The 22,368-nt window shown below is 33.0% G+C and overlaps 1 protein-coding gene across 1 annotated transcript in view; it reads left to right on the top strand.

Annotated features, from left to right (window-relative positions):
- Positions 1–1,892: 1,892 nt before the first annotated feature.
- LOC125053023 (pikachurin) overlaps positions 1,893–22,368 on the top strand; it is a 98,918-nt gene continuing 78,442 nt past the window's right edge. The window contains exon 1 of the mRNA XM_047654191.1: positions 1,893–2,044. The gene's annotated coding sequence lies outside the window, so the exon portion shown is untranslated. The remainder of the gene's footprint in view (positions 2,045–22,368) is intronic.

Genomic DNA, 22,368 nt, shown 5'->3' on the forward strand with positions numbered 1-22,368 from the left:
AATAATCACCGAGTCCCTCCAAGCCATTTTAGTACATATTTTCACTCCATAACTCGAAAAATTAAATTTGACCTCTGTATCTCGAACATAGGAACGTTTTATTTTACAACCTTTACAACTTGATCATTTGGAATTTATTATCTCTATTGTTCGAACAAAAATAAGTTACCGACTTTAAGAACTTGCCGACAATGTGAGTACACTATTGTTTCTTAGAAAACATTTTAGGAGTATACAATAATAAATTTATGACTCATGGAAACACGTGTTTGCTTGCTTTGTGTCAGGTGTTCAATTTTGATTCCCTTTGAAATTTAGCTTAGCCAGTCATTTGTTTTCGACTTAAATACTGTCAGAAGTAGTTTGGTTCTACTGCAATACACATCAATTAGTACAACAGTTAACATGAGTGCTGTGAAACGTAAACTAAAAACTTTGAGTCTTAAGAATAAACCTCAAACTCTTTATGTCGAATCAAAATCCGCCTAAGTCGAAATCCTCCATAAGTTGAAAACTCTATAACTCGAATTTTTTGGCGTCTCCCTTGATGTTCAACTTATAGAGGTTCTATGTATTTTATACCCCTACTACTTGCTACTACCGTGATTATCGTCAAATCAAAATCATTTATTCATATAGGTGACACAATGTACACTTATGAACGTCAAAATAGAAATACATATTAAATGCTTCTAATTTTACATTTACTGCCAGTTCTCAAATCAAGGGCGTGGAACGGAAGAGAAGATCTGGCAATAAAATCTCCGCCACTCTTTTTAATCGCCAAGTTTTTGTTTTACACAATGTTTGTAAGAAGCTGCAACCACGAGTGACCACTACGGTAACATTGTATGGTCCATTAAACATTACACTTTTTCTCTTTATACATTATATTTGATTTATTGCTATATTTTGTATATGTTGAACATATAATTAATAACCCTTGTATATGTTACGATGCTTACTAAAATAAGTACATGCTGCCTTAATCATTAGGTTAGAAGTTAACTCACGCGTTTAACCCGGAAGTCTAGGGTCTAACCTTACCAAAAATAGTTTCTGAAGGATAGACACTACAGAGTGATCTTTAAAATACCATTGTAGCAGTAGCAGTACCTGAATTAAGAATTGTTGGGACTTCAAACCGGTTAATGGGCCAAAACAGTTTGTTCAAGCCTTAAATCGCTTAAAGTTTGAAAAGGATCCTTTATCTAAAAATACGTGACCACATCCATTAAAGTGGTATTAAAATAATCGGAAGTATAGTTAATTACATTAGTCACATTACACATATGTCCGGTGCCTTACAAGTGCCGGAGTGGCATAAAGCTTTGTACACACTGGTAATTATTTATTAATGAAAATTTATGTTACGAAGATTGTAATTAAATTATATTGGGTATCAAAAATGTCCCATGATATTTAAAGCAATATCAGTACTGGTTGGTTACTTTTTTCCTATCTTAATACAGCATTCAATTAAAAACTTTTTGGCATGGATTATCCCAACTACCTTCACAAAGTTTACTTTGGTTAACGGTTTTGTCGTTTAAGAGGTTACAATCATATGAATCCAAAAAACGCTTATCTCCTTTCAACGCTTTAGTTATTAGGCTGAACACGTTCACGAAAATCTCTGCAATTTATAATATCGAAATTATTCCCGTTTGATACATACAAATTTGGCCTAATTAAAAACACCTCTAGAAAACCAATCTTAAGTACCAAAAACTATAAAACATATTGGTTAGGCAATTTCGGGTATAGGCAATTCAAAAAGGTTTCTTCGTTTCCAATTTGATACGATGAACAATGGAAAACGACCTTAAGAAGCCGGAGGGCGCATGCGTAGGGCCCAGGAGTGTCATGGCGGATCAGTCTTCGTATTGACGCTGAAGCGCCGCGCGCTTTTCACCGCCCTACCCAAATTATTGTTAATTAAAACATTAATTACAATTTTTGTGCTTGTGCTAGTGACAGTGCCGTGTCCGGTTGAGAGCGGTTCAATCCGGTTTCGTCCAGACGAATCCACTTCGAGCAAGTTGTAAGTAGTACATTTTTCACGAGAAACGCGTAGAGTATTTTGGTAGTATGCTTTTTGTGAGACTTTGTGTGAGTGAAAGAAACATTAGCGTTGGAATGTTTACACGCTTTATCGATTTTGTTAAGTTAATGCTTATGCCTCATTGGCTTCTATGAATTCCATTTTGATTCGTAAATGGAACCACGATTTCATCAGACAATAACTCGTGGCCGCATATTCGCCACAGTCGTGTTTTGTTTAAAAGTGGAGTATCCTTTCAAAGCCTCGTATAACTCATATATAGAGCAGGTTTGTCTTACCAGTTTAGGTTTATCTACCTAGTACATATAAGTAGGTACTATTTCTTTGCATACGGAAATTAAAGGACAAATGACTCGAGAAATCCTAATAGTTTTACAATCTTCATGTTTGTATGATACCCTTTAAACAGGTGAGCTGAGTTTGATGACTTGATATTGGCATGTACCGTTATATAAAGCGTAGTTTATTTTATATGAAATCGAAGATATCAGTAAAAATGTTTCAAGAAATATAATAAAGTATTTATTTCCAATACACGAATATACAGTATTTACAATATTTTTAACCTACAAAGTAAAAATAATAATAATTAAAAATGGATAAAAATATAAATTAAACAAATTTCCTTCTGTATTTTGATACTTATTCGTTGAGCGAGGAAAGCACCAGCTTTGGGGTCACCGATACTATCTAGTATCTACCAGGCGCCAACTTAAATCTTTAATTAGCGCCTGTGCACTTGAACCCCACGGCCCAAGAGTCTCTACTCCAAAGGGAATGAAATCGAAGTTGTATATTAAATTTAAAAGTCTTTTATAAGGAGTTAAGCAAAACATTCTGAGTAATATAAAAGACTAAATATATAAACTAGCCATTAACTTCGTGGCGTTATAAAAGTCGTTTATTATGTTAATTATAAAAAACATATGACTTAAAACTTATACTTAAAAGAGAACATTCAAACCGTATTCATTAATTTCTATTTTATTTTATGAAAAAACGGCTTTACTTAACACTTAACTAGCTGTTAAGGTTGACTTTACAATTAAGAATACATAATTTGAGATCATTATTTAAAATAAATCAGTGGTGCTACTGTACTATTACTACCTTTTTAGGTCTGCGCCTCAGATTTCTGTATCTGTTCCATGATCATTTGTCAATCTAATAGGCAAGTAGGTGATCAGCCTCTGTGCCTGACGCACGCCGTCGTTACATGACGATATTTGAGAATTAGTTATCTCACAGCAATGATGTTATCTTCAGTGAAGGCGGATTTTGGGCGTCCCTTGCACTACTTCATACTAGTATGTCCACGCTGGAATTCTAAATACCAGCGTTCGACAGTCCGCAGACATGCGGCTTTATCACTGAACACAGATGTTAGCTCTTCAAAACACTGAGCCGTGTCAGGCCTCTTAGAAAGATTTTCCTTAGAAGGATTCATTTTCGTACGTAACCTGAGAGATTCCAATCGACACTGTGACTAAACAATATCTTGAGATTTATTAATTATTATTAATTAATTATCAATATCAATATTTTCAACTGTCTTGAGATTCAAAATTAATAGATTGAAAGATCATTGGTGAACCGCCGGGAATCGAACATAGGTATGTCTCCAGGGATGAGAGTCGCACGCTGAAGCCACTAGGCCAACATTGCTCACTGAGATCTATTTTTAGCATTACTTATTTAGAGAAATGTTTACTTAGGTATTCAACGACATATTCTGAGGCTTAAGATCAAACTGTCTTGACCCAACTAATACCAACATGATTTATTCTAACACTGCTATTAACGTCACGCTCATCGGCCTATTAATAACGCAAAGGGTAATATTGAACCACAGATTATAACAGGAATTAAACCAACTGTATATAGCTACAATTTATTATATGTATGAATTGCGACCTCTTGAACCATAATCGTTGTATTTCAGTAAATTTATTTATACTTCGTTACGTTTTACAAATCATGCATATAAAAAAGCAAGTTACATAAGTTATTAGGTAACGGGCGGCCTTGTCGCTAACAAGCGATTTCTTCCAGGCAACCAATGTGAGAATAAAAAAGAAATACCTTAAGAGGGTAAAGTACGAGAAGTGCATAAATAATTAACAAAAAGAACACAAAAGTAAGTCAATTGAGTCACAATTAATATACATAAATAGCTAATTACGAAGCAGAAGAAGAAGAAAAAGAAGATTACAGAGAAAACAGCCGCTAAATCCAGCGGTATTTGGTATTTGATATGTGTACATTATAAAATATGGAAATCTAAGTAAAATATTTCAGAAGCTCAAAGAATACTAAACACCTATTTTGTTACATTGCCTGTTTGTTTCTATGTGATACAGCGGCGCTTGAAATCAGATTTCTGCATTCGAAGCTTTATTTTTCAAGGAAAGTATTAGTTCTTCTGTCACGTCGTCGATTTTTGTATGTAAGTCATGCCTATTCACGAACAAGTATTATTTGACCTCATTTTGAATTCTGAAACAATTCCTTCGTTTTGATATTAACGATTTTATGTCAGAGAGCTGTTTCGCAACAGATACTTTCACAGTATATACACTTGACGACTGATTGGTCTAGTGGTTAGTACCCCTGACTACGAATCCATGGGTCCCGGGTTCGATCCCCGGCTGAGACGAACATCGATGTGATGAGCATTTGGTGTTGTGCTTAGGTCTTGGGTGTTTAAATATATGTTTATATGTCTATCTATCTATAATATGTATGTATATCCGTTGCCTAGTACCCATAACACAAGCTTCACCAGCTTAGCATGGGACTAGGTCAATTAGTATGAATTGTCTTTAAAAAAAAAAAAAAAACTAAGAAATTTTGGCAAATTATAAGGAACTATCTTTGATAAAGCGAGATTACGCAGTAGTATTAAATCTAAGATATTTAGTAAAAACTGTAAAAATCATCATAATTTATACTAAAATAATAAATTAAAATAAACTTAAATTAAACTTTATACTTAAATAATTAAGTATACTAAAATAATTAACTTAAATAAAAACTTTTTTGACGAATATAAACGCTAATTTATCATATTACTTAACTTGACGTTTCAAGAGTTTTTCAGATATTGTGGTGTGTAATACTCGTGTAAACCAAATACAATAGAAAAAAAATGATTTGAGCGGAAAAAATTGGTTAAAGGCCTTTTAACGATCCTAAAACTTATTTCATAACTAAAATGAATCTATCATACATAGAAACAAAATTAACACATAAACAGATTCCGTTCACGCAAAATTGGGTCTGTGATCAGACTCTTATTAAGTACGTTTTGATGTATATGATTATTTTATTGATTAATGATAAAAGTTTTTAGACTCTCTCCCCTGAGGTCCTATGTTCGATCCCCGGCTGTGCACCTATGGATTTTTTCTATGTGCGCATTTAACATTTGCTCGAACGGTGAAGGAAATCGGCTTGCCTTAGACGCAAAAAGTCGACGGCGTGTGTCACTGGAGGCTGATCACCTACTTGCCTATTAGATTGACAAATGATCATGAAACATATACCGAAATCCGAGGCCCAGACCGAAAAAGGTTGTAGCGCCACAGATTTTTTAAAAATAATTTAACGATGTTTGAGTCGTTATATTTTATGACTTGGGATTATTTAATTGGATCTCAACTTTATTTTATAAAAACATATTTGATGATTTATGGTTACAGACATTATAACCACAAATATTTTTTATTTTTTTTTATTTTTATGTTATAATTTGTAATTAAAATGTCCAGATTACTCGTATCAATAACCCATAGAGCTGATGTCGTAAACTTGGAATTACGTGCTATGAACACATGATATGTTGGTTTCTAAAGTATGCTAAATTTCAACATAGAACGCATGACATTTACATGCAATTAGTGTATCCTAGTACATACCCTTATGTAGGTCACATCCTTAAGGAGACAGCATCCTTCAACAAATCGCGTCTTATTTTACAAGAAAATGCTGAGTTTCCCTCAAGCATAGTTTTATAAAAGCTATGCTTATGGCCTTCCTACCAACGCTTTGAGATGTTTATGAAAGCGAAATAGATGTTAAAATCTAAGTGTGTTTGTACAGTCGTAGCTGTAATGGACCTTCCGTTTTATTATTTAAGTAATCGATTTATCTAATATCTTTTAAGTACTTTAAGAGAGAGAGATATATTGCTAATGGAAACTACAGATAATGATTATCAGTAATGTTCACTCCCTAACAACGTATTGGATTTTGCCACACGGTCATAGTTTGTGCCTCGACTCTGAATCTCTTAATCTGATCCTAAGAGTAATATCTGAATTGAGATATAGCGCTTAGTATCACTCCCATATGTCAAAAATGAATTGGATTTTACAAACGAAAGTCATAGTTCCCGCAAAGTCTCGCTTATAAATCTTACTCCAAGACTCTAATTGGAAACCTTTCAAACATAAAAATAAAAATCATAAAATATCTAAATTTCATAGTAAGCCACAGATATTTTTGATTTCGTTCACAAACACTGACTTTCCACTATGGAAGTAATTGGCAATTCAGTTCGCAATCCAGTCTAGGCTGTATCTAAGCTCCGATTGGGCTATAATCGAATCCGAAATCGATAGAGCCTAAGCAATAACATAATCGAAAATTTATTCATCCGCTTTCCGATTTTGGATATTAAGTCAGATTCTACGGTTCAATACCATACGTAATAAAGAATATGGTTTTTATAAATTTGAACTTTATAAATAACATATTCTTTAAATTTAAATTCTTTATTAACTTAACAGTTAAGAATATTGATTTTTATACAATTTATTTATTTATTTTTAATAAATACATAAAATTTATTTGTCAGTGGAACACAAATGGTCACAATTTTTTCGTTCACCGAAGAGCCATCATTCATTACAATAATAATCAAAATTACAAATCAAATATAAGTTACTAAATTAATATTTTAAATCTCTTTGAATGAAGATTGTCTGTTATAATGAGCCTAAAACCTATAAACCGCATTATATTTTGCTTAGCCAAGATATTCTATAAATTTCATTACTTTCCTTCGAGAACGATTCTTATACCATAAATGATTATTGTTGGCAAAACATATTCCATGCAGGTAATATATTGAAAATGCCCTTTTCAACCCCTGACCACCCCTAAGTTTGCCAGTAATCCATACTGCACCCCATTTTATCCCCCCGAGAAATTTCATCTTCCTCTGTCAACAAGGGATGGCTTACCTAAATTATTATGTCAGGAAACGCTTTTAATGTGACGAATTTAGCGTCAAACGTATTATTGATTTTTCATACTGTTATCACTACTAGTTTCTTGTAGCGTAATATAACTCACAATCAAACATGTAGGTAATCAATTTTTATTTCTGCCTTTCTTTTTTGCTTCTAAATCCTTTATTTTTATTTACTATTTCACTTACGTTTTATTTAGTAATTTTTATATCTGGTTGTGAGATAAATATAAACGTGTAGATACTTCTGTTAAAACTAATCATAGAATAATTAATTAATTATTAGCTTTTAAAACATAGGACGAAAAAAATATAGTGTGAAACTACGAACAGTTTTTGAAGTGAAAGTTCTTACGGGTACAATTTTTACGGATGAAACGCAATTATAATAATATTAGCGTTACGAAGATGTGCAGCGTTTAATGTCGAAGACAAGGGAGAGAGCGATAGAGAAAGAGTGAGAAGGGCGAATTACCTTATAGAAATTTTTTAAATTAAAATTTCTTGAAGAGAATTTATGAAATATTAGCATAATAATTAGCATAATAATTAATTGAAATCTCAAATAAATAATCTCAAGTAAATTTAATTCCCACGTGTTTTTATTATCGAAGAAATAAATAAAAAAAAATATAATTTTCGACACTTTTAATATTATAATGACAATTAAATTTATTAAATTCCTAACATATCTTCCTTTTCCCCTCCCTCTAAGTCTCGGAAATCTAAAGTTTTAGTTTTGTATAAATATGAACAAGACAACACTCTGACATGTGTACTTTGTACGCACGCACATTTTTATTCCTGGGAACACACTCGCCCTTTAGGGAGATACTCCAGGGAATTCGTCATTCAATAAAATATACTTGTGGTTTTGTGCTCCAGTCTCCTTATTATTTTACAATTATCAAGATAATAATAAATCAGGTTCGCCTCTTGTAGAATAGATACAAAAATAGCTTGTATTGTATGGACAGAAAGTTGCTAAAATCTCCGCGATGATCTCAAACGAAATGAGCAAAAATGTCTTCAGATATCCGACAGCCAATCTCACTAATTAGATCTTTGAACAAGGTTCTTGTTAATGTCTTGGTAAAGGTCAAATGTTTTTAATTATCAGAAAACACGACGAACATAATAGATGGAAAAGTTTTGTAATAGACTTTTAACGATAATTTATTAAAAAAATCTATGTACTCATAGATTATATGAGTAGGTGTCGATAATTCTTACAGGTTGATTCACAAGGCTAATCGTATACAAAAATACCAATTAACAGGATACGGAAGTGCCTGCATCACTTCAACTTCCGGTTTGCCCCCAGGCTTGTGCCTGGCTTTTACGACAGAAAGTGACACAAATATTTTATAACGTAAGCCTCCGCCAACGGGGCATTTTTAATTGAAAGAACCTCAATTTAGAAAACTATTTCAAACAGCTCGATCTGAACAATGCGTCTGAAAGCTCCGGCTTTTCCAACTGTAAGCTTTGATAGCTTAACTTTTGGGATCAGCTGGAATCAAACAGTTCAAATACGACTTTAATTTTGAATGAAAATTAATTCAAATATTTTTATCGAATTAAGTAAGAATACACATCGAATCTAGTAAGATACGATGTGTGGAAGAAGTATCTTCCTTTGTGTTTTCGGAAGTCGATTAGAAAAAGGGAAGTTGTTTTCTAAGATTTACACACAATTACATATAAAGCTTATGTCAAGTTTTGAAAATTTTCGTACATTCTAGTATAGCTGCGGAGTTTCTAGAACTCAGCTTTCAAACTCATTGACAAGCAAACTTCCATCTCGCTTATTCACTATTATAACGAACGGAACAGGTTACAAGTTGGACAGTTAGCAATTTGGCCAATGTTAGTTTGTGGTTAGGACATATAACTTGGGCAATTGTAATTTGTAACCTCGCTTTGTATCACGCGGGGGATAAATAAGGATTGCCCGAAAGTGTAAGTCTGAAGTTCGAGAATTTATTATTACTTTTACTTGCAAGTAGTTACTTGAGACTTCTACTAGCACGAGTAGTTTATATTGGCACGAAATTGCACATATTGTGTGTATTATTGAAGTGAAACTTCTTTATCGGGGTTGGAAAAAAATTTAGTGTAACTTACGTACTTAAATTTAATTTTCCGTTACGCGCCGTGTTGCTTTTTGAATTCAAACTTCTTAATCGGCGTTAGAATGAATTTTTTATCGACGTATGGGAGAAATTTTGTAGCAAAATAACGATAACAATGATAGTAACAATTCTATTACAATTAATGAAATTCTGTAATAATCTTAGTAGTAATAAGGTAAAATGAAATAATTGTATTTGTATTCATGTCTATGATAATAAAAGCCTTTTGTTAAACTTTATTTAACCAATTTCGTTAAGTTGCATATAGTAGATCATTTTTCGAAAAATAAGGTCATAAAGAAGTTTCACTTCTTACGTGTGTACACCTAGTACACGCACACATTTTTTTTTTGTTAAAGTAAGTGTAGCCTACTAATTGTTATAATTTTATTAACGAATTAAATGGTGCCATAACTATGACAGATTCAGGATATTGGTATTTAAATAGATCTTATAATAGACAAAATTAAATCATATAATTTACATTTAAATTACTTGTAATTCTAAATGAGTTTACACTTCTGTACGTGGATTGATTGTAGAATTACATTTATTTGACTAGTTCCCGTTCAAGTATCTTGATAAAAAGATTTAAAAAATTAAATATGATTATGAACGCAATCTTACCATAATTAGCTCATAAATAGACGAGGAAAAACTCAGGTAAAAGGTTTTACCGTGTCCCAAGCAGACGTTTATTGTTATAAAGGCGGTGCTGGCACAAATTGTAACAAGTTTGTATTAATTAAAATTGCTGTCATATTACAAAGACGCACTTAAATATTATTAAAGTACACTTTAAAAGCTTACACGAGCTTGTATTAAATATGTTCGTAGATACATTTTAATAAAACGCTTTTCGTAAAACTTCTGTGATTGTATATGTTTTGGGATCGACTTAATTTGTTCGAATTTAACCAAAGCAATCCCTTCGTCGTATCACCATTATTTGAAGGCACTCCCTTTAAATCCTAAGCCAGTATCAGATTTCCCGGCGTTGACATATTGGACGACTTTCAGTTTCGCGGTCATTTGGAGGGTAAGGCTTAATAAGTGTCCAGCAAGGCGAAACCTTCACACTCCGAGTCACCGACAATGCGTAAAGCGCAATTTGGCCCTACATGAAGTACATCACCTCTGGGGGGGAGCTTCCCAGTACCAACTTCTTCCATTGGCTTTGATGTTGGTTCCCTCAGCATCTTCTACTACATTTATCGGCTAAATTCCATCATCGGACGTCGAGGCAGAATGCAAAATTCCATGCTTTCCATCTCGAAACTCGAAAAATCACGATCCTAAACCTTTTTAGGTCTGGGCCTCAGAATTCTGTATCTGTTTTGAAGTTATACTTCTTTAGGCGCGTTATAAAAAAATGATGAGAGTGAAATTTTACGATGCGCGCGCACCGTGACACAAAATTAACAGAATGAAGTTGCCCACTAAATCGCTCATTAAGTTCAGAAATGGAACTTCTGTTAGTGGCGCACGCCGCCTCTGTTCACTGTGTATTTATATTTATAACATTTAAGCACATGCTTTGAGTTTCTACATTTAAACACGTGTTTACATTTTGTTTTCATTATACAAGTGCGAATTTTATATTTGCGTCTAAATTATAATCAGAAGTGATTTTAGTTGAATATTTATATCAATACCAAGTAATATCAGAAAATATTTGTGAAAAAACTGTGCTCATCAACCTTCCTAAGTGCTTCAATACAATTGAGGTTAACTTTCCGTATGTATTATTAATAATGACAAAGAAGTATAGTACTTCTTACGCGCGTACATAAGTACACGCACCCTTTTTTTTATGAATATTAGTTAGTCAGTACAAGTAAGTACCTACAGAGTAAATTAGTAAAGCAAAGTATTTTTTGTATTTCCTTTCAAAGTGAAAACGGGACGAACACTACTCTAATAAATATAAGAGATATTTCTATTGTGGTTTAATTTATGCATTTTACAAGCTGTGCTCAATTGTTTACGGCTAAAGGGAGTGAAATAAGGGGAACCACAAAGATCGTATACACATTGCCGAAATTAATTTCGGAACGAAAACAGAAAGATTATTTAGCCGGAAGCTATTTTGGCTTTACGAGGTTTTTAATACGTATGAAGTAGATTATGTTTCGAAATATATACATATTACTTGAAAAAGGATGTTGCGTATTCCATTTTATACATTACACGGAATATTATATATTAAGAGTCTGTTTCACAATGTATGGATAAAGTAGCAAATAGCTATGCAACACATACATTATTTGGAAGATAAATTGTGCTATTTGACATTCATCGGACTCATAGCTTATGATGGACTTTATGTGACGAATAGCGCTATCTGACAGTCGTGAAACGCAACAATAGTGTTTATCCCACCAATAAGTAATAAATAGCTAATTTGGAACTTATATAGAACTTATCCATACATTGTGAAGTCCCTAAGTCTCTCCCCGCTTTGTATTATTGGAATAGAAAGGAAATAATTCCAAAACGTAATATTTAAAGTCACATTCAACTCGATGAAGAAGAACAGAGCTGTTCAGTTCCGATTTTTTAAGCACTAAAAGTATTGTATTTGCGAATCCGTACTTTCTATTATTTAGTGACCGTAAAACGTCATTACTATTCAAAAGAAGCTCTTAGAATGAAGAAAGTTTCTTGTTCTTTTGGCTCTGATTGTTTCATAGTATTTCATTATCCAACTTTCTCGGTTTTTCCCAGAAAAACACAATACAAAACTTGGAGAGAAAAGCAATTGATACCGGTCAACGACTTTGTTTGAACCGCTTGTTCTAAAGGGAAAATCAAGTCTTTTATGGGAAGCAGGGGTTCCCAAAGAATAGGGGGCAAAGAGGCCTCTGATAAGTGATGCTATTTGCTACAAAGTCTCGGCCTATCGGTCGTATAGGACGTGCAGATTGAAAGCGGTTTTACTAAAGTCTTTATTGTTTCAGTGCTTTCAGCTTTGATGTTTTTATAGTTTATAGTTATTTGTTTTTATATTTTTAACTAAGATATTGAGTTGATTGAAATTTGAAGGTAACTAAATAGTTACTTCATAGTATATTAAAATCAAACTCAAACTCAAAATATCTTTATTCAAGTGGGTAACCAAGTACACTTTTGAATCGTCAAGTTAAATTAATCGTAAATTTACATTTACATTATAATAGAATACTAACCGTTCTATATAATTCACTTCGACTTTAGTACTGTTATCATCAATAGTTTTGTCTCTTTTTTACGTTTATAAAAGTATTTTTAAATAATGATAAAATTAAATCAAATAATAGTAAAACAAAACTTATATCGAATACCTAAATCATGCCTATAGATATCTACTCATTGATGCATTAATCGCGCAGAGTAACATCCCCCAAAACCGCGCTCGGTTTGTCTATACCTAACTATAAGCACAGACTATAGAGCTACGTAGACAACATGGAATGGCGCCAAATTAAAGGGGAGTCGTGAATAGATGCTTTGTGCTTTTTGTATTATGAATGTACTTTTTTTACGCATGACAAATCGTGTACTATGAATTGCTGTTCTCTTTTGTGATACTTACTTACTCCCGCAACTTTGTGCGAAGAATAAGGGATATAGTATAGCAATTCTTCTCGAAAGTTTCTCCAAGCATTTGATGTATAGTCGTTGTAATGCATAAGAACCTAAAGAAGTAAAATAACCTTTTGAAGTGACAATCGTGTTCTACAACATTTAATTTAAGTTTAATTTGTCTTTTATACCGAAACAATTTTATTGTGAAAATATTTTAGGCTCCAGTCTCACTATATCAAATTGAGTTAACAATTGAAGTAACAAATATAATTATTCATTAGGAGCTCAAAGATGGCTCCCACGGCTTAATAGCAAATGCAGCTTAACTCTGTGTAAACTTCTAGTAGTTTACATTTTTGATGCTAGTTTATGCTAATATAACTTGTCTCTGCATTTTAATTTTAATTTAATTAACTTTAAATTTTTTCTTGTTTTAAATTGAAAAAAAAAAAACATTTAAATACGAATTACGTTATACAAAAGTTGTTTATTTGTGAACACACTTCTACTGTAATAATAAAATATTAATACTAAAATTTTTATTCATTTCACAAGTTTTAGTAATTAAACCTTTTTATCTTTATAAATAAACGTAATGAATCTAAAGGCTTTTTTGTCGCGTAAATTTAATATAAATAAATAATAAAGCAATCGATAGAGCCTTATAGTATTTTATAATAAGCGGATTATAAAAGTTTTAATTCAGCGACTTAAAAGCTTATTTCCATATAATAAGGGCGCCAGTGCGAAGTTAAGGGAGTTAGCATACAATGTTATTATAATTTACGCATTGAAAATCGATTATCAAAAGAGGTAACCATTAAAACCACATGAAACACTTGCTGGCGTTCCAATTTCAAATCAGTTAGTGACGCGGAAATAACCAATCGTATACCGCAAATCAGGCGCAAACCGCATATAATATAATGACACAAGTGTTTTCATTTGAGGCTTTATTTTACTAAACCCATTAAAAGGTTGATTTAATTCAATTTGTTTGTTTCTGCCACGTTCGCTCATAATATATTACTTAAATTGCTAAAGCGCATTAACTTACATCACTTCAAATATTTCATGAATTCTATAAAATACATAACCTAATTTACAAATACTGCAATAAACTTAACACTACAAGTCACATTTAAATACAAACTTTAGATTAGGTTATATAAATGCGTGTGTGTGTGATAAGTAGCGCTATTCCTCCGACCTATAGGGAGTATCCTTATCAGTCTGTTCTGACTGATCTACTATATAAAAATAAGTCGGGTTTTCCTTCCTGACGCTATAACTCCAGAACGCACGAACCGATTTCCACGGTTTTGCATTCGTTGGAAAGGTCTCGGGCTCCGTGAGGTTTATAGCAAAGAAAATTCAGACAGCGAACAGAAAAGCGGGATCACCAAACGAAATGTTACATAAAACGAAGCCATCTGGTGACGAAACGGAGTTCGCCGAGTTTGCTAGTATTTTTATAAATTTATTAATATATTAAGAAAAAACGAACAAATGCATCACTGGAATAGACTCAAAAAGATGAAATAAATTATAAAGTTAGAGGAGAGTCTGATAAGTGTATCTTTAGCGGCCGAAATAACCTCGTCGCAGTGATTGTAGCCAAAGATAGCTGTCGCTACGCGTGAGGCCCAGCTCAGGCTGAGGATCAGGATCATTTTTAATATATCAATCACCAAATTCAACAGATGTGAACATACACATATACAACATCCATCATTCAGTGGTGTCATTAACTAAGCTATAGCTAAAAGCTGTGCGTATCAAAGATAGTGGTTTCACCTACAATTAAAGAGTAAATACACCATAGCATATTCAGATTCAAGGTCATTTAGTGTCTGAGTGTCGTGATGACGTCATAATCTGCATAACAGATATAGTGGATGGCTAGTGGGCGTCAACTCAAACCGTTGATTGCCTGCTCTAGGGCTCGTAGCTGCAAATTAAACTGAACATGCATAGGGTTGATACAAGTATTGTAGACGTGTCTAGCAAGATTTATTACTATACAAGTTACTCTTTCTAATGTTCCTGTAATTGTTATAAATGTAAAGAAAAGTATATTTATGTAAGTTTTTTTCGCACACAGAAAAACTATTACAAATGCTATTTGATAATAGTCATAAATTCATAGATAAAGATTGGGCAGACACAAAATGAATAAAAAAACGAATTGATTAACTACCATTCACATTTTTTGATAAAAATAATAACCTGCTACTTTTCTTCTTTTCCGAAAAATGCAAATTTTAAGGGTAAGTTAATATTGTTGACCGTCTTTTTTTTCAACCTAACATTGTACACTCCTAGCACTACTTGTAGTCTAGTAAATAAATAAACAAAGGTATCTGCGTAAAAAGACTAGAATTGGTCACGTTACCCACACCGACGCTTATCACACCAAAGTTTTATAATTTAAAAAAAGTATAAAAACTTTTTTTAATGAGAAACTAAATTAAATGTATAATCATAGAAATTTGACGTTGAGGTGGTGTAAGTTTATCTAAATCCCAGTGTATAGTTTATATACCTATAGTTATTTCTCATTTCTTATAGTTATCATTGGGCAGAACATTGAGCCAATGTTTCATACCCTTTTAACCACATTCCTTCGACTCGATAGCAATCAATCTATAACTTGCGTTGTGACCTCTATATACATCGGACCAAGTCCCAATCTATTTCCATTTTCATTCGATTGATATATCAGAACTTAGGATCGTTCCATAGGCATTCAACATTCTGTAGATACTAACAATAGTGAATTCAATTGTTGTTCAGCGCGATACTTTATGTAGACTTTGTACGTAAAGATAATAAATATATTGAAAAGGCTGTTAAAACCATTATAGTATTATCATACACTTTACGTGACGTTTTCTATACTTAATAATATTGTAACGCTAAAGATGTATTTAGTTACAGACCTTTGTGACAACTTGGAAAAAGTGTGATTGGATATATTTGTGATTATATATGCATTTATAAAATTTAGCGTAAAATAATATATTGAAAATGAACAGCTTCATAAGAAATTACCGAATATTTGCTAGAATTAATGGGTGAATACGCGATGGTAACCCTAACTTTTCATGAATTGAGATCAGCGAAACACGACAGAGCTCGCTCGCAGGTGAAATGTTGATGGAATTTAAATGTTTGTTGATTGACTTTATTTACTTTTTCTGATTAAGTATGTAATTACGGCTGCTGCATTATGCATTCTGATTGTTCCTTCATGAATGTGAAACTTAGTTTATATTCGTTTCTAAAATTCATATTAAATTATTTGGTTATTACTAGTGTAGCAGCAGCTGAGTTTCATTATCACGTCAAGGCAGAATACAAAATACAATCCGTATCACCTCGACGTCCGTCGTTCCACAACTGAGCGTTTCTTAATGTAGTTTTTGCCGCGCACCACCACTATGTGGAACCAGCTGCCCACTGAAGTATTTCCGAACCAATTCGACTTAGTGTCCTTCAAGAAATGAGCGTACCAATTCTTAAACGGTCGGCAACGCACTTGCGATAATTCTGGCAATGTGAAGGGAATGTGTCCATGGGTGGGGTATCACTTAACATCAGGTGATCCTCCTGCCCGTTTGCCTCCAACTACATCGCTAGGATACCTGCATTCCTTAGACTCATAAAGTCGATGGCGTGAGACAGGCACAGAGGACTGATATTTGTCTATTAGAAAAACAAAGGATCACGAAACACATACAGTAACCCGGCCTAAAAAGTTGTAGGGCCACTTGATTTTTATTCTTAATAGTGCATTATTTCTTAATTACTTAAAAATTAAAGAGTAAAGAGAAAATAGTTATAGAGGTATAAAAGTAACATTGGTTTACATGAAGCCATACGTACCTGTTCACAAAATTAAATGTAGATTATAGTAAGTAAGTAAAGTAGTAAATATTTAGTAAGAAAAGATTTAAATAATATTACCGTTAAAAAGGCTTTTCAATGCCTTATGTTTCCGAAAACCAGTCGTTATATATAATGTATGATTTCCATAGTCGTTAGTTCCGTAGATATATAATTAATTACCAATATACAAAGCAGGCGGAAGCTATAGATAAACTTGTGTAGTAAAAAGAAAACATCTGGATTCAACAGTTGTACAACAGTGAAATTCAAGTTTTCAATTCAGTGCTCTCCGTTTTCCACTTCTAAACTTTTCCTTAATGAAACACGAATGACTTTACAATTTTCACTTAATTTGAATTTGGAACAAAAAAAATGATTTAGTTTGTATTTACAGTTAATATTATCGTCGAACATTTATTTTACAATCCACTTCTAATGGTCCAAGATCCCAGGGCCGCCAGACGTCACGTATTTTCTGACGGATGAAATGTGGACGATTGGGTAGTGTTAGTATGTACTATGATCGTATGCCTACCTGCTAGCTTGGTCAAACGGCCAATTTCCAGGTATCAGGTAATCAAGGTACACAAAAACATTACTTACTTCACGTAAATTCTCATGGCTGATTTTTATATATGTTTTCGAGTGTATAGTTAAAAATAAATTGTCAATACTCCCAGACACTTTCCGTCGGCCATATTGCTTGACAGACGCTTTAAAGGTCTCAAAATAATTAGTCAACTTCATGTAAATTCTGACGCTCCATTTTTATATATGTTCATCCCACAACTATTTTAAAAGCTTTGACAAGAAGACAGACCGATCCAAGGGGCCAATCATCCCCTAAACTAAATTTTAATATCTCTATGAGTGGAAGAGCATTATCTACGCGCATGAGACTGAGTGAGACCGACTGCGCTGTTAAAGCCATGAAAATTACTTGAAAAATTATTATTATTCAAAAAGGGCAAGCAAAAGCCGTTTAATATTTTGAAGAAAAATGAAGAGTACCAACAAGCATTTCACCGTTTTGGTACGTTGGATTTTGTTGGTGATGTAGATGAAGAAGAACGTGTATTCAACATAATACAAAATTTTTTCTGTGATGTTTACAACGTTCCTGGAATAATTGATGAAGATGCTGCCAGACTACAGTTGTTTATCATTTACATACATGGTATCTGATATAAATGAAGAATTCAATCGAAAGAATTTAAGAAACTTCGATGCCAGTAACTTACCACCTTGCAACAGTTTCGACGGGCTAGCTTTGGAACAATGCAAGTATGAAGATGATAAATATTTTCAACCCCGAAAACAATGGCTGGACACTACAAGATGGTAAATATGATTTTCATTGGTTCGATGGAGATCAATTACCGGGTTTTGTCAGTGAGTCGCTGGAAGAACAATCAGGTAAATTATTTTCCTTTCTCATATTATTTGTATCTTTTTAGTTTTTTCAGACCTTCATTGTTTAACTTGTTTTTTACAGAGGAAGAAAATAAGGATAATGCTGATGATGACGATCACGATTTAGATATTCAATTTCAAGATTGATATTTGATGATGATGATAATGAAGATTAAAAGCCACTGTTAAGAAATATTGAAGAATTAATATTTTTCCACTTTGTTTCCAAATTTCCAATAAATAATTAATTTAAAAAATTGCTGCTATTTAAATATAAGTGGTATTTTAAAAAAATATTTTTTAGTTCTAATTAATAAATTGAAAAAAAAAATCGGCTAACTTTAGTATTATTTATTATGTGTCAATTTTTTTCTTATTTTTGTTGCTATAATTTACTTGTCAACAAAAGTTCTAAAAATTATAAAATACCTGTTCAAGTAATTTTCATGGCTTTAACAGCGCAGTCGGTCTCACTCGGTCTCATGCGCGTAGATAATGCTCTCCCACTCATAGAGATATTAAAATTTAGTTTAGGGGATGATTGGCCCCTTGGATCGGTCTGTCTTCTTGTCAAAGCTTTTAAAATAGTTGTCAGATGAACATATATAAAAATGGAGCGTCAGAATTTACGTGAAGTTGACTAATTATTTTGAGACCCTTAAAGCGTCTGTTACGCAATATGGCCGACGGAAAGTGTCTGGGAGTATTGACAATTTATTTTTAACTATACACTCGAAAACATATATAAAAATCAGCCATGAGAATTTACGTGAAGTAAGTAATGTTTTTGTGTACCTTGATTACCTGATACCTGGAAATTGGCCGTTTGACCAAGCTAGCAGGTAGGCATACGATCATAGTACATACTAACACTACCCAATCATCCACATTTCATCCGTCAGAAAATACGTGACGTCTGGCGGCCCTGGGATCTTGCTCTATAACATAAAATACGTAATTTTAACTTTAAAATGTATTTATTATACGCAGATTTGATTCAGAAATCTATTTCTCTTCTTCTACTTTGCCAACAAAGTTACTGAAACTATTTGCGTATATTTTAAATTTCGATATCAGTTAAAATATATATTTTATATTTTTTAAATAAAACATCTCATCCTGTCTCCCATGCGTCAAAAATGTATGGGTTTTAACAAAAGGGAATCATAGTTCTCGTTTCTGAATCTCACCGTACAAAAACTCGTTGATACAATTTGTAGTGTGACCGTAAAACAGGCCGTACTTGAACAGAAAAAGAGCACATATGATTGAAAGGTTTATAGGAGACTTATTAAAGTAATAGCAACAGTGATTTTAGCAGTGTTGGCCTAGTGGCTTCATCGATAATCTGGAAAATACGAGTCAAATTTATATTATGCCTATTTACATATAAGTTTCTAACCGCTAAAGCCTCATTCTATTAGGAAATCCTTTGAAGACTAATAAACCAATGTTCTAAATTAAATTACAACTATCGAATGATAGTTACAATGTTCTAATTACTTAGTCTCCCACGTTAAGTCGGTCACACACATGACGGGGCGAATATACTTTTCTGAAATGAGTATGCTACTCTGTATACTGCTAATGGGCGAGGCAGAAACAAACTGACGGCAAGCTCCCTCCTTATCAGAATGCCAAATCATAAAATGACTGCTTCACGACTAATTTGAGCGCGACCGCCTCTGCGAAAACCGCTGTGTGAGTTCGAAAAGTGAGTTACAGAATCGCAAGGCTGTAGTCTGTTTATTATTTTCCGTTCATAACGTCGGCATGAGAAATCTCAATACTAATTTCACCTCTGATTCTTATAGTGGGAAACTTAGGTCGGCGAATGACAGCATTTTATAAAATTCTTAGATACCATAAGTATATGTATATGGGTATTCTTTGGTTGTATTACGCTACGGCGCTGGCTAACGGGCTGATACCGGCATATATAGACAGTAGAGTATGTGGCCAGCTTTCTAGTACATTCACCGATCACCTAGTTATAGGGCTTCCAAAACCACAACATTATATTGAATTAGAATTAATATAACGGGTATGTATAACGGTAACGGGTCTTTCTCCGTAGGCCGGATATTTTTTTTTAATGGCTCTGGCACGATTTGTGCATTAGCCAGCGTCAAGTATAGGAATTTTATAATTCGTGCTTGTCTTTAGAAATTCGACCGTGTCCTCCATGTACGGTTTAGGCACTTGCCCGGTACCGCACAACCCTCCCAAAGGCCGAGAACAAATTTAAATTAAATTAAAACTTGCCCTCGAACCGGGAATCGAACCCGGTACCCCTCATCTACGAGTAGCTGCCACTTAATAAGACCGCTAGGCTGTGAGGCCCCTGGAGAAATATTTTGACAACTACCAATTGAATTCCAGGATACAAAATTTATGTTCTAAATAGCTTTCGTGATCTTCGATTGTTTCTAATCGTTAAAATTTACATGGATTTTGTTTTAGCTGTGGTAAAACCTTGTCTTAGTCATATTTTATCTTACTCATTGGTCTAGTGGTTAGTACCCCTGACTGCGAATCCATGGGTCCCGGGTTCGATCCCCGGCTGAGACGAACATCGATGTGATGAGCATTTGGTGTTGTGCTTAGGTCTTGGGTGTTTAAATATGTATTTATATGTCAAATCTCTATAATATGTATGTATATCCGTTGCCTAGTACCCATAGCACAAGCTTCACCAGCTTAGCATGGGACTGGGTCAATTGGTGGGAATTGTCTTTAAAAAAAATCCAATATATGAAACAAATGTCAAATTTTTACTCAAGAATGTTTATTACCAAAGCAAATTACAACAGTAGTTTATTTGAATGTCACAAAAGCTTTGATATGGTTTGCTTCAGTTCAAATGTTGTGTAAAATATTGCTTCTGAAACACGGTCTGAATAAACATGAGCTTTTGCTGTTCTCCTCATCTAAGTGACATTAAAAAACTACTATTTATGCAATTCTTATTTAAGAATAATCTATTTAAAAATCAATTTAAGATTAATTTTACGTTACTTCCAGTATATATGAATACGAAATATTTTCTTCTCATAATGATATATTATATAGGTATTGATTTTACCAGTCGGATAAGTCTGATGCGACGACCAGACATTTTAACAATAGTCTTGACTTCTATTGGTAACAGCAAAAGCAATAAAAGCAAAAGATTGAAATCTTAATATAGCAAAGGGTTTTCATTACTTTTACATCTTTTATTTATTTAGTTATTAAGCTTACGACATCACACACAGTACTAAATCTACTAATTATTTTACAAAATCTTACATCTAAAATGTGTGACAATTAAAGTAAACATAAGATTCACAAAAAAAAATAGAAATTAAAAAGACCATTAAAACATATACAAGATAATACAAGCACACAAATATAATAAAATTATAGAAATTTGTTGACACTTAAAGCAAATAAAAAAAAAAGACATCAGCAAAACAGCGAATTAGGTTCGAGAAAGGCACCCCACAATGCTTTCTCTAAAACCGATCCTAATTATTAATAAAAACCTAAGCTAAATTATTTATAAAAATTAAAAATACATTAAACTTGTATTTTTAGGAGGACCACCTTATTCTCAATGCATATATTATATTAATATATTTAAAAACTATTTAATGTACTGCATTGTAGTTTGGAAGTAAACGTGGCAATCTCTTAAACAATACAATAAGAAGAGTTTTATTATAAAATAGATCCTATATTTATATTAGAACAATTAAAATGCCGAGCAATACCAAAGCACTATATCCGAGGAAGGGTTTAACTAAATCCCTTTGCAGCGGAGATAAAATATCATTCGGTCCCCTTTCGTTATGAAAAACTCGCATATTACTCTATCCTTTGTTATTTCTGTTAGGGTTTTTCGCTTTACGACTGGCTAAATGTGTTACGTAAAAAACGTAATTTTAAAATACCTCTCCAAAGATTCAACAGCTATTACAAATGTTAAACAATATTATTACGCTCCCCACCTAAGGCATAATAGCACGTATATTTTTTAGTAAGGGTGCGTACAGACTATG

This window comes from Pieris napi, chromosome 10, assembly GCF_905475465.1.
Source record: "Pieris napi chromosome 10, ilPieNapi1.2, whole genome shotgun sequence".
NCBI lineage: Eukaryota > Metazoa > Arthropoda > Insecta > Lepidoptera > Pieridae > Pieris > Pieris napi.